Below are 16,102 nucleotides of genomic sequence, written 5' to 3'. Positions count from 1 at the left end.
ATCATCAGACACCTCTCTTCCATACAATACTCAAGGAAATCTATTTCTCATGTAAGCCAATATCCCAAGATCCCCGTATCCCTTGGCTCTGCTATACTCTAAGACCCTGTAATCATCTGCAACTACCGAGTGGAAGGCAGGAAAAACCATGGAGGAGGTTATCCTACTTCAGAAAAGCTTTTGCCTAAAAATAGCTTACATTATTATTATCATTTTTGCTTACATTCTATTGACAATAACATCACATTATTACATGCAGAGGTAAAGCGATTAGGGAAGCATAATTGACTGAACCATTGTTTCTCAGGGGTAGTTCTTTACTTTTGTATGCTGAATAATAGCTATCAAAATATAGCAGGTCCTAATCGCTGAATCCTGTAAATTTCACCTTCTGAGAAAAAGAGTCTTTGTAGATTTTATTAAATGAAGGATTTTGTCATGGAGAGATTACCCTGGATTGTCCATGCAGGCCTTAAAGAAAGAGGTGGAGACAAAACGGACAAATGAGATTACATGAAACTGAAAAGCTTCTGTGCAGTCAACGAAAGGGTGAATCAACAGGTGAAAAGACAACCCATAGAATGGAAGAAATATAAAAGACAGCCTACAGAATGCAAGAAATATTTGCAAATCATGCATCTGATAAGGGAAAATATCCAAAATATATGAGAAACAAAAACAACTCAACAGTAAGAAAATGAACAACTCAATTGCACAGTGGACTATTATTCAGTCATTAAAGAAGCATGAAGTATTTTCATTTGCAGCAACAAGAACAGAACTCAAGACTGTTACATTAAGTGAAAGAAGTCAATCAAGGACTTACAAATATTGTATGTTCTTACTCATCTATGGGAGCTAAAAAAGGGTATTTCCTGGAGGTAGAGTAGATTGGTGATTAACCAAGGGCAAGAAAGAGGAGTGTGGAGAGGGAATGAAGGGAGAAACAAATAATATAAATGTATTTTATCACCACTAAAGTGTTGTATTAGTCTGTTCTCACACTGCTTTTAAAGACATACCTGAGACAGGGTAATTTATAAAGAAAAGAGTTTTAATTTACTCACAATTCCACATGGCTAAGGAAGCCTCACAATTATGGTGGAAAACAAATGAAGAGCAAAGTCACTTCTCACATGTTGGGAGGCAAAGAGAGAGTGTGTGCAGGGGAACTCCTCTTTATAAACCCATCAGATCTCATGAGACTTACTCACTACCACAAGAACAGCATGGGAAAGACCCACCACATCATTCAATTGCCTCCCATTGGGTCCCTCTCATGACACATGAGAATTATGGGAGCTACAATTCAAGATGAGATTTGGGTGGGGACACAGCCAAACCATATCAACTGTACTCTTTAAAATGGTAAAGCTAGTAAATTATATGTGTATTTTAACTCAATAAAAAAATAAATTTAATAAAATAAAAAAGATTAAAGGATCAGAATATACATATCTCAACAGAAGACAAACAAATGGCCAATAGATACATGAAAAATGCTTAAAATCATGAATCATCAGAGAAACAAAATGAAACCACTAGGAGATATCACCTCACAGCTGTTAGAATGGCTGTTGTCAAAAGGACAAAAGATTACACATGTTTCCACAATGAGGAGAAAAGTGAACCCTGTATATTGCTCTCTGTATGAGGCACATGTAATCTTTTCTGGGGAACTGGTTAGCTATGCATGAGTCAATGGTTTTCAGGAATGCCCCCACCTTTTTGTATTTAAGACTCCATGGGTCAAGGGTTAATGTCCTCCTACTGCAACATAAAGTATTTTTCATCTGGTCACATTGTAGGCATTGGCTGAAAAATGAATCTCCTATCCATGAGGGACTAAGGCATTGAAGAGGCTGCATTTTGTGTGCTCTTTACCCTCTTGCTCTAAGTAAGAACCCTACCACTTGAGCCTGATGTGCATGCTCTCTGTTCTCAGTGACCTCAAATCATGTAGTGGTCTCTTCCTTGAGTGGCACTTACCTGTGTTTTCACCTTGGCCACTTTCGTGCTATCGTCTATCCTGCTGCATAACTTGACCACCTGGTGAAACACCAAAAGCTGGAAGAAGCAAGGAATACATTCTCCCTTAGAGCCTCTAGAGATAGCATGACCCTGACAGCATCTTGCTTTTGTTTCAGTGGAACTGATTTATAACTTCTGGCCTCCAGAAATGTGAGAAAATAAATTTATCTTGTTTTAAGCCACCAATATTGTGGTAATTTGTTATGGCAGCCCCAGGAACTAATACATACATACTCTATTCAAGAAGAGAACATATTTGGTTGGACAGCTGGTTATTTATGCTATAAAGCTATTAATCACTACCTCATAGGATTATTGCATGCTTAATGGAATAAGTCATGTAAAGAAAATAGGACAATTAGAATTCAAGTTTCAGGTAATTGGTTAAATATAAATAAAGTTTGTAAGTAATTTAAATATAAGAGTGGCTGATAATACACTTACTTATGCTCTGATATTATTTTTGGATATAAAAGGAAAGGGTGGAGTTACAGTACCCTGTGACTGGCCAAATACCAATGAGAGCCTGTAGCATATGTGCATGCCATCAGCAATGAGTGGTAAGGAGAGTGGGTGGTGAAGGCTTTGAAAATCGGAATGTGTGCAAATTAATACATGTATTTGTCAGTTCTTATGCTACTAATAAAGACATACCTAAGACTGGGTAATTGATAAAGGAAAAGAGGTCTAATGGATTCACAAATCCACATGGCTGGGGAGGCCTCACCATCATGGTGGAATGTGAAGGAGGAGCAAAGTCATGTCTTACATGGCAGCAAGCAAAAGTAGTTTGTGCAGGGTTACTGCCCTATAACAAAACTTCAGATCTCATGAGACTTATTCACTGTCATGAGAACAACATGGGCAAAACCCACCCCCATGGTTCAATTACTTCCCACTAGGTCCTTCCCATGACATGTGGCAATTATGGGAGCTACAATTCTAGATGAGATTTGGGTGGGGACACAGCCAAAACGTATCAGTACAAATCAAATAAACCACTAATGAAAATGGTTAATAAACTCTAAAGTGTTACTTTTTTTTCCTTCCAACTCCTTTATTTATCTACCCTTTCTTCTTCTTTTTAACAGATATATTATTTGTGACTCTATGAAGACACAGGCAGCTTGGAAAGATGGGAGAAATGTATAGGCATTGCTACCAGGAAGAATGAGAGGTTAAAGTTTCTGTCAGTAACCTCTGTCACTTTATTTGTGTAGTTTTTAGAATAGCAAACTAGAGAATAAATTGAAAACGACATTCTCAAGTGAATATCTATCTGTATTAAGGGTATGTCCCACTTATTTCTTATCTTTTCACACATGGACACTCGAGAGTTAGTTATATTTACTCAAGTCATTAAATCATTATGCCATCAGAAATCCTCTCAGAATGTTTACCTAAATAACGTATTTTAAAAGTCTGCTTAATTTTCTCTTGCACTAATAACAGATGTACGTGGTCAGTACACATGTGATCATATTTCTGGATAATAATAATATAATAGCATTGGAATCTATAACATTTAGCAGGGGACTTCAGCTCTTTGTAGCATAATACTTTTTGTATCTTCTTTCCTCTTTCATCCTCATCCTCAAAGTCTTCAATTCTATGTACATACATACAAATATCTACCTAACTACCTAAACACAAATACTAATACAAAAAAAAAAAAATGCTGTGTATGTCATTAAACTATGTTTAGGTGGAGAAAAAGGAAATGCAATAGTTGGCCTGTTTCTAAGGTTGTAAACCACCTACCTCACCCATCTTTAAGAACTGGAAATTTAAACTTCAAAGCAACAATAGTAATCATATTATACATAAACAATCTTAGCAGCTAATCAGATACTAAAATAAGTGTTTTAGCTGCATTATCTTATTTTTTAAACTTTCTTAACATGTTGGTGGGACAGCTATTACTGCTATCATTTTTGACACAAGGAAACAAATTTTCAGAGTTTAAGTGATTGGTTCAGAATCAAATAGCTGGGAATGCAGAGTCAATGTTTTAATCATGAACTTTCTGATCTCAGAGTCTATGTTTTCAACCATAGCAAAGATAGCAAAGCAAGAATGGACATTCTGGATAATCTATGAAAAACTCCATTTCTAATCAGTTGCAAAAAAAGACATATGGAGAGGAGGGGTTACAGAACCCATCTAAAGCCATGAAAATTTTCAGAGAAAGGTTCCAAAACAGACTTTAGCTTTTGAAAATCCTAGTTCTGTTACTCTCTAAAATTATATTAAATTTTTTATATTAGTTTTTTAAATATGTCAACATATGTTTTTAAGCATGTCTGTTGTGGACATTATGGCTCTGTCTTTATATTCTATTTTTTTTCAGCTTGAGATAAAAGTAACAAATAATAAAACTTTGTATATTTAAGGTGTATAATTTGATGTTTTCATGTATGCACACAATGTGAATGATCATCACAATCAAGCTAATTAACATATTGATTACCTCACGTAGTTACCATTTTCTTTTGTGTGTGTATATGTGTGTCCATTTGAACACTTAAGATTTATGACCTGATATGGTTTTGCTGTGTTCCCACTCAAATCTCAACCTGAAATGTACCTCCCATAATCTCCACATGTTGTGAGTTCTCACAACATCTGATGGTTTTATAAGGGGCTTTTCCCCCTTTTTCTTGCCACTTCTTACCTGACACCATGTAAGACATGCATTTGCCCCTTCTTCACCTTCCTCCATAATTGTGAGGCCTCCCTAACCATGTGTAACTGTGAGTCCATTAAACCTCTTTTTCTTTATAGATTACCCAGTCTTCAATATTTCCTCATAGTGGTATGAAAACAAACTAATACAGTAAATTGGTACTGGTAGAGTGGGGTACTGCTCTAAGGATACCCAAAAATGTAGAAGCAACTTTGGAACTAGGTAACAGGCAGAGATTGGAACAGTTTGGAAGGCTAGAATAAGACAGGAAAATGTGAGAAAGTTTGAAGCTCCCTAGAGATTTGGAGGACTCAGAAGACAGGAAGATATGGGAGTTTGGAACTTCCTAGAGACTTGTTGAATGGCACTGACCAAAATGCTGATAATGACATAAACAATAAATCCAGGCTGAGGTGGTCTCAGATGGAGATGAGGAACCTGTCATGAATTAGAGTAAAGGTGATTCTTGTTATGCTTTAGCAAAGAGACTGGTGGCATTTTGCCACTGCCCTAGAGATCTGTGAAAGTTTGAACTTGAGAAAGATCACTTAGGGTATCTACTGGAAGAAATTTCTAAGCAGCAAAACATTTGCAAGGAAGCAGATAATAAAAGTTTGAAAAATTTGCAGCCTGACAATGCAATAGAAAAAGAATAACCCATTTTCAGGGAAGAAATTAAAGCCTGCTGGAGAAATCTGCATAAGTAATGAGGAATTGAATGTTAATCTCCAAGACAATGAGGAAAATGTCTCCAGGGTATATCAAAGACCTTCATGGCAGCCCCTGCCAGCACAGGCCCAGAGGCCTAGGAGGAGAAAATGGTTTCCCGGGCCAGGCCCAGGCCCCCACTGTTCTATGTAGCCTCAGGACATGGTGCCCTGCACCCCAGCTGCTTCAGCTCCAGCCAAAGCTAAAATAAGCCAATGTACAGCTCAGACCACAGCCCCAAACCCCGGCAGCTTACACATGTTTCTGAGCTTGCAGGTACAGAGAAGTCAAGAATTAAAATTTGGAAACCTTTGCCTAGATTTCAGAGTATGTATGAAAATGCCTGGATGTCCAGGCAGAGGCTTGCTGAAGGGGCAGGGCCCTCATGGCGAACCTCTGCTAGAGCAGTGTGGAAAGGAAATGTGGGGTTGAAGCCCCCACACAAAGTCCCCACTGGGGCACTGCCAGCTGTGAAAAGAGGGCCACCATCCTCCAGACCCCCAAAAAGACCACTGACAGCTTCTACCATGTGCCTGGAAAAGCTGCAGACACTCAACACCAGTCCATGAAAGCAGCCAGTAGGGGGGTTGTATCCTGCAAAGCCATAAGGTTGCATCCTTGGTGGAGCTGCCCAAGGCCATGGGAGCCCACCTCTTGTGTCAAGATGACCTTGGTATGAGCCATGGAGTCAAAGGAGATCATTTGGGAACTTTAAGGTTTAATGACTGCCTTGTTGGATTTTGGACTTGTGTGGGGCCTGTAGCCCCTCTCTTTTGGTCAATTTCTCCCATTTGGAATGGCTATATTTACCCAATGTCTATATCCCCATGATATCTAGGAAGTAACTAACTTGCTTTTGATTTAACAAGCTCATAGGCCTTGTGTCAGATGAGACTTTGCCCTTGGACTTTTTTGGGTTAATGCTGGAATGACTTAACATTTTGAGAGACTTCTGGGAAGGCATGATTGTGTTTTGAAATGTGAGGATATGAGATTTTGGGGGATCAGGGTGGAATGGTATGGTTTGGCTGTGTCTCCACACAAATTTCATCTTGAATTGTAGTTCCCATACTTCCAATGTGTTGTGGGAGGGACCCAGTGGAAGGTAATCGAATCATGGGGATGGTTACCCCCATGCTGCTTTTCTTATGATAGTGATTGAGTTCTCATGAGACCTGATGGTTTTATAAGGGGCTTTTCCCCCTTTTGCTGGGCATTTTTTCCTGCCATCATGTGAAGGACATCTTTGCTTTCCCTTCTGCCATGACTGTAAGTTTCCTGAGGCCTCCCTAGCCATGTGGAACTGTGAGTTAACTAAACCTTTCCCTTTATAAATTACCCAGTCTCCAGCAGTCCTTTAAAGCAGCATGAGAATGGACTAATACACCATCTTAGCGAATAGCAAGTATATAATAGAGTATTATTAACTATAGTTGTCATTCTCTACATTAAATCAACAGAACTTATGTATCCTGCATAAATGAAACTTTCTACAATTTGGGCAACATCTGATATCTCGTTTCCCACATCTGCTGGCAACCACCATTGTACTCTCTGCTTCCGTGAGTTTCACTATTTTAGGTCATCTAGTATTTGCCTTTCTCTAAGTGACTCATTTCACTTAGCATAATGTCTTCCAGGTTCATCCGTGTTGTCACAAATGGCAGGAATTCAATTTCAGTTCCAACATAACACATGGCTTAAGAAGCAAAGAGGAGTTCAAATTTACTCATTCATGCCTAGGTAAAATTTTTCCAATAAGAAATATGAATTACATTGTTGTTGACATACGTTATTTGTTCCAAATATGCAATGTTATGCAAAAAATTTAAAACATAAAAACTGATCTTTACTGAGTCTTGAGAAGCCCACTACTGGAATGTCCTGAAAGCCTAGAGCATTGTATATTCATTTGGCTGCAAATTGACTGCATTGTCATATTTGCTAAGCCCTGGCCTTAAGGCATTTTTTCCCAGGCAATCAAACAGGAGTTCTGCTGTTCATAGCTCTTAATTTTATTTTTCTCAAGAAATCTCGCAAAAAAGAGAGACCACAAAGGTTAACTTGGCAGAACCATCAGCGGCAGTTATGTAAATCTACTCCTAATGTCCTCCCCAAAATAGCCCTTTCTTCTGTTATGATTCATTCATTCATAGATAATAATCATCTAATCAGATTCTAATATGGAAGATTCAATAACTATTCTTCAAAACTTTCTTAGTGCTTTAAGGAGACACACTGGGACTAAAATCCAAGCTTCACTGCTTCCTACTAGCATAATTTTAGACAAATTATTTAACCTTTTAGATCCTCAGTTACCTTATTTGATATTTGGTAATGAAATTGTCACTAAGTGGACTCTTATTAAATGATAATTATTATAATCCTTATTGGAATTTCCTCTGATAGAAGACTCTGGTAAAGTTACACAATTTATCTTTGTTTTAGTTTCCTTAATTGTGAAAATTAGAGAATTTTGGGCAAGATTAAGCAAGTTAATATAGGTGAATGATACCAAGCTCTGAGTGAATAGTTAATGAGTTATTATAATACATAATTATGAAATTACACAAAGTTCACATGTATGTAAATATCACTAATGCTTTAAAGTAAGGGACACCATATAGGATTAGGTAAGTTAAGACAAACTTTTTCAAGAAAATTCAAATAAAATTGTCTGGAAATTTAAAAGGAGGTGAGCTTTTGTTCAATGCATTAAGATTATATGGTACTAGAAAGGCCTGCTTGAGTGTAGATGTGAACCATTACACAACATGATGGAGTTAGTAGCCACAATTCAGAAGCAATTTGTGGGGAGAGGTTATGCAATTTATAGTCATTTTTTATATATTTTTTCATCTTGGGGGTTAGCAGGAAACAAGTTTTCATGGAGTTCAAGTCAGATGTCAACTCTGAAGTATGATTTTTTTCGTTTAAGTTTTGAATTATTGATGGGCAAAAAATTTCTTTAACTTTTTTAGCTTGAAAAGGGACTATTTAGTCATTCTCTCATAATTCAAACAAAGTTGTGTAGAATGTTTAAATGTGTGTGTATGTGTGTGCTTATACGGTGGTTACATACATGTTTTTGCTGGTAAACTTTTTGAGAATTTTCACAAAAGCAAACATAAACCTTTTATGTTTGGGCTGGGTGTGGTGGCTTATGCCTGTAATCACTTTGAGAGACTGAGGCAGGTGGATAATTTGAGGCCAGGAGTTCAAGATCAGCCTGGCCAAGATGACGAAACCCCATCTCTAGTAAAAATACAAAAATTGACAGAGTATGGTGATGCACCCCTGTAATCACAGCTACACGAAAGGCTGAGGCATGAGGATCACTTGAACTCAGGAGGCAGAGGTTTCAGTGAGTCGAGATCATGCCACTGCACTCCAGCCTGATGACAGAGTAAGACTCTGTCTCAAAAACAAACAAACATTGTTTGTATCATTGTTCATAAATACATTAATATTGTTGCATTTGTAGATACAGATATGTTTATACTTTTCCTTGAAATGTTTATGTTCTTTTTCCAAGAACTTCAAGTTAATTTTAATATATTTATTACATATTTCTACCTATACCTTGCACAAGTAAAAAAGTTAATATATACTTGCTGAACACCAAGTAATGAATGCATTCAGACACATGTTGCTTAAGATACTGAGAAAAAGAGATAAAATAATTTAGCAAGAAATATTTTCAAATCAAACCTCTACTTAGTGCCTAGTACTTAGTAGATGCTATAGTAAGTAGAGGAGATGGATACATAAAGTGTTAGGTTTGAGTCCTAACACTTTTTCTGGATTGGCAGGGAGACAGTTGGGTTGAGTTTTCATGATTCGTAGGATAAACTTGAGGCAGAAGTGTTGACTCAGTGGAAGTTTTGTAAAAATACTATAAACATTACAGAGAATAAAGTAAAAGAACATCTGAGAATGACCAAAAAAAAAAAAAAAAAAAAAACCCAGATATAAAATGATGCATATGAGATAGCATTTAGAAAACATGAGTTACAAGGCAAGCTCAATAACTAACAACATCTGTAACCTTGTACAAGCTGTTTTACCCTAGTTAAGATGTCAGTGTGTTTATCTCTAAAACTAGGGGTTTAACTACAACATTTACCTCAACCATGACTTTTCCTGCCTTCTCCAACCCCAAGTGGTGTAAACTGAAATAGTTTAATGTGAAACTTATTTGTTGATTTGGTAGTTTACTACTACTTTCCCAAAATTTTATGCTTAAAAAACTATCAATTTATTCTCCTTCGCAATTCTGTGGGATGACTGGGCTCAGCTGAGCAGTTCTTCTACTCCATGAAACATTGGCTGGTGCTGCAGTCATCTAATAGCTTAACTGCATTGGAACTCCAAGATGGTTTATTTGCATGGCTGGTGATTGATGCTGGCTCTTAGCTGGGAGCTCAACTGGGGCTGTCAACTGGAGCAGTTATATACAGGCTATTCTTATGGTTTGACTTCTCAAATATAAGTGTTCCAACAGGGAGGAAATGACAGCTTTCATTCCCTTTAAAGTGTAGGCTTGGAACTGGCACGGTGTCACTTCTATCAGAGTATATTACTTGAGCAGTTAGCCACAGGATGAGCCAGATTCAAGAAGACGAGGAATAAACATTTCAACTTTAGGGAGAAATACAAAGAAGCTGTGAACATCTTTAAGATATCTAGATTTTGCTCTATGGCCTTACATTACTTATATTTCTTTCACATGTGAAATATACTCTCTCTTCTCCCAGACCTCCAAAAATCTCATTTTCTTATCTGATGTGGCTTCAAGGCAGGATCTCATCATTTAAATGAGGTTTAATTACAGATAAGATGTCTTAGATGTGATATCTTTCAACATGAAAGCCTAATGAAATAAAGTGACAAATTTGACCCCTACATACTCAACATATAATAGAGAGACAGGAACAGGAGAACCACAATTCACATTCCCATCCCCTGCTTTGTTAGTAAATGCTTATCAAAAGTTCTCCAGTGACAGGGGAAGTATCAGTTTGTAACATTTGCTGATTTCAACAGTGTGAATAGCATAGTCAATTTCAATCTATCAATGTGTTATCAACTAGCTTGCAAAATTCCTTAACATTTAACAAATGGCCCTTGCACACTACTCTGTTTCATCCAAGAAGGGGAGTTGGGAAATAGGAACCATGTCAATGATCCACAGCAATTGTGAAATCAAGTTGGGTACATATTGGCAATAATTTATTAGAGACATGTACCTTGGGGGTGATTTTCGATGCTTCTTGGCTCTACTTTTTGGGTTCTTGGCTCTTCTCTCCATGCCATCCTTCCTTTTCCATTCCTTGGAACAAGAAATGCCCCAAGTTTGCATTTAATTAGCATGCATGTCTTCTTCCTGTCCATAGAAAGTTAGAGGCCTCAATATCTCTTTTTATTATAAATTACCTCTGTTCCTTTAATTCAAAGTCCATAAAATCCCTTAAACATTGTGTGGGTTTCCTGTGTATCAATTTATAATTTACTTCATAAATCACAGTCTACATTACTCTATTAACCAAAATAATGGACCCACAAATCATTTTGAGACTGGTCCTTTTTTAACCTTGCTTAGCCTGGGAGTCAGAGTAATATGGAATAACACCCTTAAGATCCCAGAGACAGTCTAGGATAAATGGACTTCAGAGGATTAGAAGCCTTATTGCCCAGCTGAAAAGAACTGCCTTAAGTCTGAGATCCTAACAAAGAGTCCAACAGGTACACCCTTGAAGCTCTGCCTTAGACCACATTTTTCTGGCAGTGCCCTGGATGTAATTATTGTCTGAAGAGTCTTTTTCTGGGAGTATCTAGGGAAGAAAATTCTTTAAAAAACAAAACAAAACAGCAAGTCTTATCTTGAAAACCTAAAAATCCCTTCTCTAATTCATATCTCTTTCTTCTGTCTCTATCTTTATATTATATTATATTATATTATATGCAGCTAAAATAAATGAGTAGGGACCTTTAACATTTTGCCTATAAATATTCTCAGCTGAATTTACAAGTTCATTAGGCATTTTTCTACTTTCTATGTTACCTTAGGTGACAGTGTTGACTAGCTTTTGACACTATATGAAATAAGTAACGTTATTTTCAGCTTCAAATAAAAAGTTTTCCCTGTCCTTCTCATCTTTTGTTATGATTTCCTTAATGTGAAACCACATTCTGCCTAGCTCTTAGCTCCAAATCCAGTGCCAAATAGTTACATTTTTGCTAAAAAGATGTTACACTTCCAGGCAGTAATTTCTGTTTTGTTTATCTGTTGTTGAATACGTAATCACCCAAAACTCATTTTAAGACAAGAACCATTTTATTTTTTAAAAAACAATTATTTTGTTGTCTGGGCTCTGCTGAGTGGTTTTCTGCTCTATACAATGTTGACTGGGATGATGACTTTCATCCCAGTCAACAGGAGTTTGACTAACTAGAAGGTCAAAGATGGTTCTCTCATATGGCTAGCAGTTGATACTGGCAGTTGCCTAGGAGCCAAGATGGTCTGCTGGAACTACACATGGACAATCTCTGTGTCTTGGGCTTCCCACACCATAGCAATTGGGTTCCAAGATATAGCATCGTAAGAAAAAAATGTTCTAAGAGGGAAGAAGCAAACATTTTCTACATTGTTAAAGGGTATGCCTAGAACTGGTGTAATATCACTTCTTCCTCCCAGTAGGGGCAAGTACTCACAGGACCAAGGGTAGATACAATGGGAGGGTGAATGAACATCAATTCTAAATGAGAATATAACAAAGAATTGCTGACTCTCTTTAATCCATGAGACTTTATCCTGTTTCATGAGATACAAATATTTCGGGTAACCAAAGAGAATAACAATAACTTTGTTTTCACCAGTTTTGATGAGTTTGTTTAGGTTATACATGTCTAACTATCATGTTTTTCTTCACTTTTTGAACTTGTGTAACCATTAGGATGGAAAAATCTTTTATTCTGGAGAGAGATTACATCTAAAATAATTTCAACTTTAAATGATCATGGACTATTATATTAGTGTCATCTCTGATTACTCTCCCTATATGGTTTCAATGTCCTATACTGAAAATTTCATTCCTTATTTGTTCACGATGATCACTCCTATAGCTATCCTCTGTCATCTCTTCACAGAAAATAGTGTCCCAGACTTAGGACATCAAGATGCTTGGCCTGGCTCAGCTGGTTTCTAAGTGACCTTGGGGAAATCAGTAAGCTTTCAACAATTTTCTCACTTATTATGTGTTGATAAAAATAAAACAAAAGAATGCTTCACTATAATGAGACAGTTTATGTGAAAGTGCTTTGTACAGTGTGTTATATTCACGTGAAGGATAACTGCCCACTCACTATGAACCCTTCGGCTGAACCCTCTGGGGGGCAGCTTGTGCTTACATGGAATGTTGCTTTGCTAGTTAAAGCCAGCCAGCTGACACTGACTGTATCTTTGAAAAAGAGTCCCCTGTCCACAGCCACTGCATGAACTATCGCCTCTGGGAAGAAGTCCATACACCAGTGGGGCCCCCATATGTTTCAGGCAGCCAGCCAGCCAGCTACAGCCTGTCAACCATTCCTAGCCCAGTTGGTCTTTTCACATTACATCCTAAGCCCCAGTAATTTCAATCTGCTTTGTTGATTGTTTAGATACTTGGTCTATAGGATGCCAAATCATCAGTTTGACTAATTTGGGTACTGGATTCACCAGATGTTTTGGAGCTACATATGCATGTGATTCATGTAGAGAACCTTGTGTGTGCCCTTGTGTGTGCCTGACAGCTCTTTGGGAAGATGGAAAAAGCTTTTTGTAACACATGCCATTGCTTCAAAGTCTTAAAGCCACCACCACAATTGTTGGAATCTGGGAAATAGAGTTAACTTTATGCATAGAAATGTGTCATTTTATTCCCCAGACAAACAAATCACCCCATTTTCCCCACATTTTTCTTTTTCTGGACCACCCACTCACTTTGCCTGAAATTTTACCGTTTTGCCCATTTTGAAAATTGAAGATGAAAAGAAAATTGCCAATTTGTTCCAAGATATAAAATCATCATTAGTTAGTAATATAATTGAATTGATTGATTATTAGCTAAGCAGTGCCTTTCTAACTGAGTTCTGAAGAAATAGAACAGATGACAGATGATATTAAGTAGATAAAAGAACACAAAAGTTTTAATATCTCTGATATGGATGATGAGAACACTAGCCATTGGCTAAAAGAGTGTAGAACCTAAGCCAGTGAAGCAAAAAGCAGATGAGGGTAGGCATTTACTCCAACGTTGTATGCAAGGACTTCTACAAAGGAGATGGGGTGGATTGGGTGTGCACTGTCTGATCTGACATTACTAGAGGAATGGTAGGAGCTAATGCCTTCAGATATTACTATGTTACTAACATCTCTCATACTATACTCAGGCAATTTGATTGTGGTAGATTGCAAAAATAGCCACAATACTTTGGATCAATTTTCATTAATAAGTAGTTGATTTCTCTACCTTTTGAATCTGGGATGCCCTTGTGACTGGTTTTGGCCAATAGAATGTGGAGGAAGAGTGAGTGTGCCAACTAGAAGCCTAGGCTTTAAGAAGTCTTAAAACTTCCAATCTTTTTGCTCTTGTAACCTGCTATCAATGTGTAAATAACCCCAGGCCAATCTGCCAGAGAATAAAAGGCATGGAGACCAGGTGCCACTGGCAACCCAGCTAACAACCAGTCAAACGCTAGAGTCAGAGCTGCCTATCTAACTAGCACTGACCTCAGATGCATGAGTAAACCCAGTTAAAGACAGCAGAACCACAGGGTCCAGCCCAAATTACTAAACCATAGAACCCTGAGCTAACAGAATGATTTCTGTTTTAAGCCACGAAGTTTTAGAGTGGTTTACCATGCCTCAATATCTAACTGTCTAAGTGTTATAATGGAAATCGCTCTAATTTTAGAGTTATTTGTAGTGTATGGGGGTCATTTGATTTTTCCTCCAGGATCAACAGGAGCTTGTTGAGAACAAAATGGAATGCAGAGAAAGAGCTGGTTATTGTCCTCTCAAATATTGATTTGCCTGGGTTAAACTTTTGATTACTCAGAGCTTACTTGTCTTTTTTTTCTTTTTCTTTGCATTTATTTATTTATTTATTTATTTATTTAGATGGAGTTTTGGTCTTGTTGCCCAGGCTGGAGTGCGATGGTGAGATCTTAGCTCACTGCAACCTCTGCCTCCCCGGTTCAAGCGATTCTCCTGCCTCAGCCTCCCGAGTAGCTGGGCTTAATGACACCTGCCACCACACCTGGCTAATTTTTTTGTAGTTTTAGTAGAGACAGGGTTTCACCATGTTAGCCAGACTGATCTCGAACTCCTGATGTCAGGTGATCCACCTGACTCGGCCTCCCAAAGTGCTGGGATTACAGGCTTGAGTCACCATGCCCAGCCCAGAGCTTAGTTTTCTTCCACTCAGAAACAAGAGATTTTGAAGAGAAGATTGTATTAAGATATGATTATAGCAAGGTAATAGTTGACAATGGTTTTATTACCTTGTGAAAGTGACACTCACACCCTAAAGCACATGATCCATAATCCAAAATAGTGAAAACAGTGATGAGGTAATAATGATTAGCAGTGAAAATAATGACAAGGTAAATATCGCAGGTGCTTAGGTAACAATGATAACATAACAATGGTACTAATCATCATACTTTATAATAAGAAGAATATGAATCATTATGTACTTTCTAAGTTTGGGGTACCATATTAGGGATTTCAGCAGCATACTCTCATTTAAGCTTTACTATACAAAACAAAAATATCACTGCCCTCATTTTATAGATGTGAAAATCAAGTCTCAAAAAGTCAAACTGGTTTTCTTAGGGTCACAAGAGTAGAAAAACTAACAGTTAAGACTTTATCTTTCTATGGCTTTCAAAATCGTGCTTACAGTTATTCAGTTAATAAATAACAAACTAATATCTACAATAAGCCAGGCACTCTTCCAAGTGGCAGAAACAGTAAGAGTCATGGGGCTCAAATTTTATAAGGTTTATGTTCTAATCAGGAGATACTGGAAATAATAAGGAAATAAAACATTTAAGACAGTAATAAGTGCTATGAAAAAGATAAATACGATGCTGTGACAGTAAGCAATTGATTCTTTACATTGGGTGACTGTGAATGCCAACTAGCTATAAATGACAGGAAAGCCCAGCCATGCAATATACGATGGGGAACGATTCTAGTAGGAGGGAAAAGTTCATACACAGGCCATAGGGCTACAACGACATTAGACTTTTAAGTGATAGAAGGCATGGCTGGAACATAAGGAAAGCTGAGTGTGAGTGATTCTAAAACGATAATCAGGGTCTTGATTATTTAAAGGGTCTCATGATCTACTTGCAGATCATAGTGAACCATTTTGATTTAATTTTAAATGCAACTGGAAACAGTTGGAAGATTTTAAGCTAGCAAATTACATAATCTGATGTCTGTTTTTAAAAAGATGACACAGGCTTCTGTGTAGGGTTACTTTAATACTTCTTTTCGGTCTTATGACTAAGAATGTAAGTCATAAGATGAACAAGGAGTATTAAAGTACACCTAAGAAATGATGATGGCTTGAACCAGGGAAATAGTAGTAAAAATTAGAAGTAAATGAATTTGGAATACTGTTTTGG

This window comes from Chlorocebus sabaeus, chromosome 12, assembly GCF_047675955.1.
Source record: "Chlorocebus sabaeus isolate Y175 chromosome 12, mChlSab1.0.hap1, whole genome shotgun sequence".
Lineage (NCBI taxonomy): Eukaryota > Metazoa > Chordata > Mammalia > Primates > Cercopithecidae > Chlorocebus > Chlorocebus sabaeus.
Note: the sequence above shows the minus strand (reverse complement) of the source record.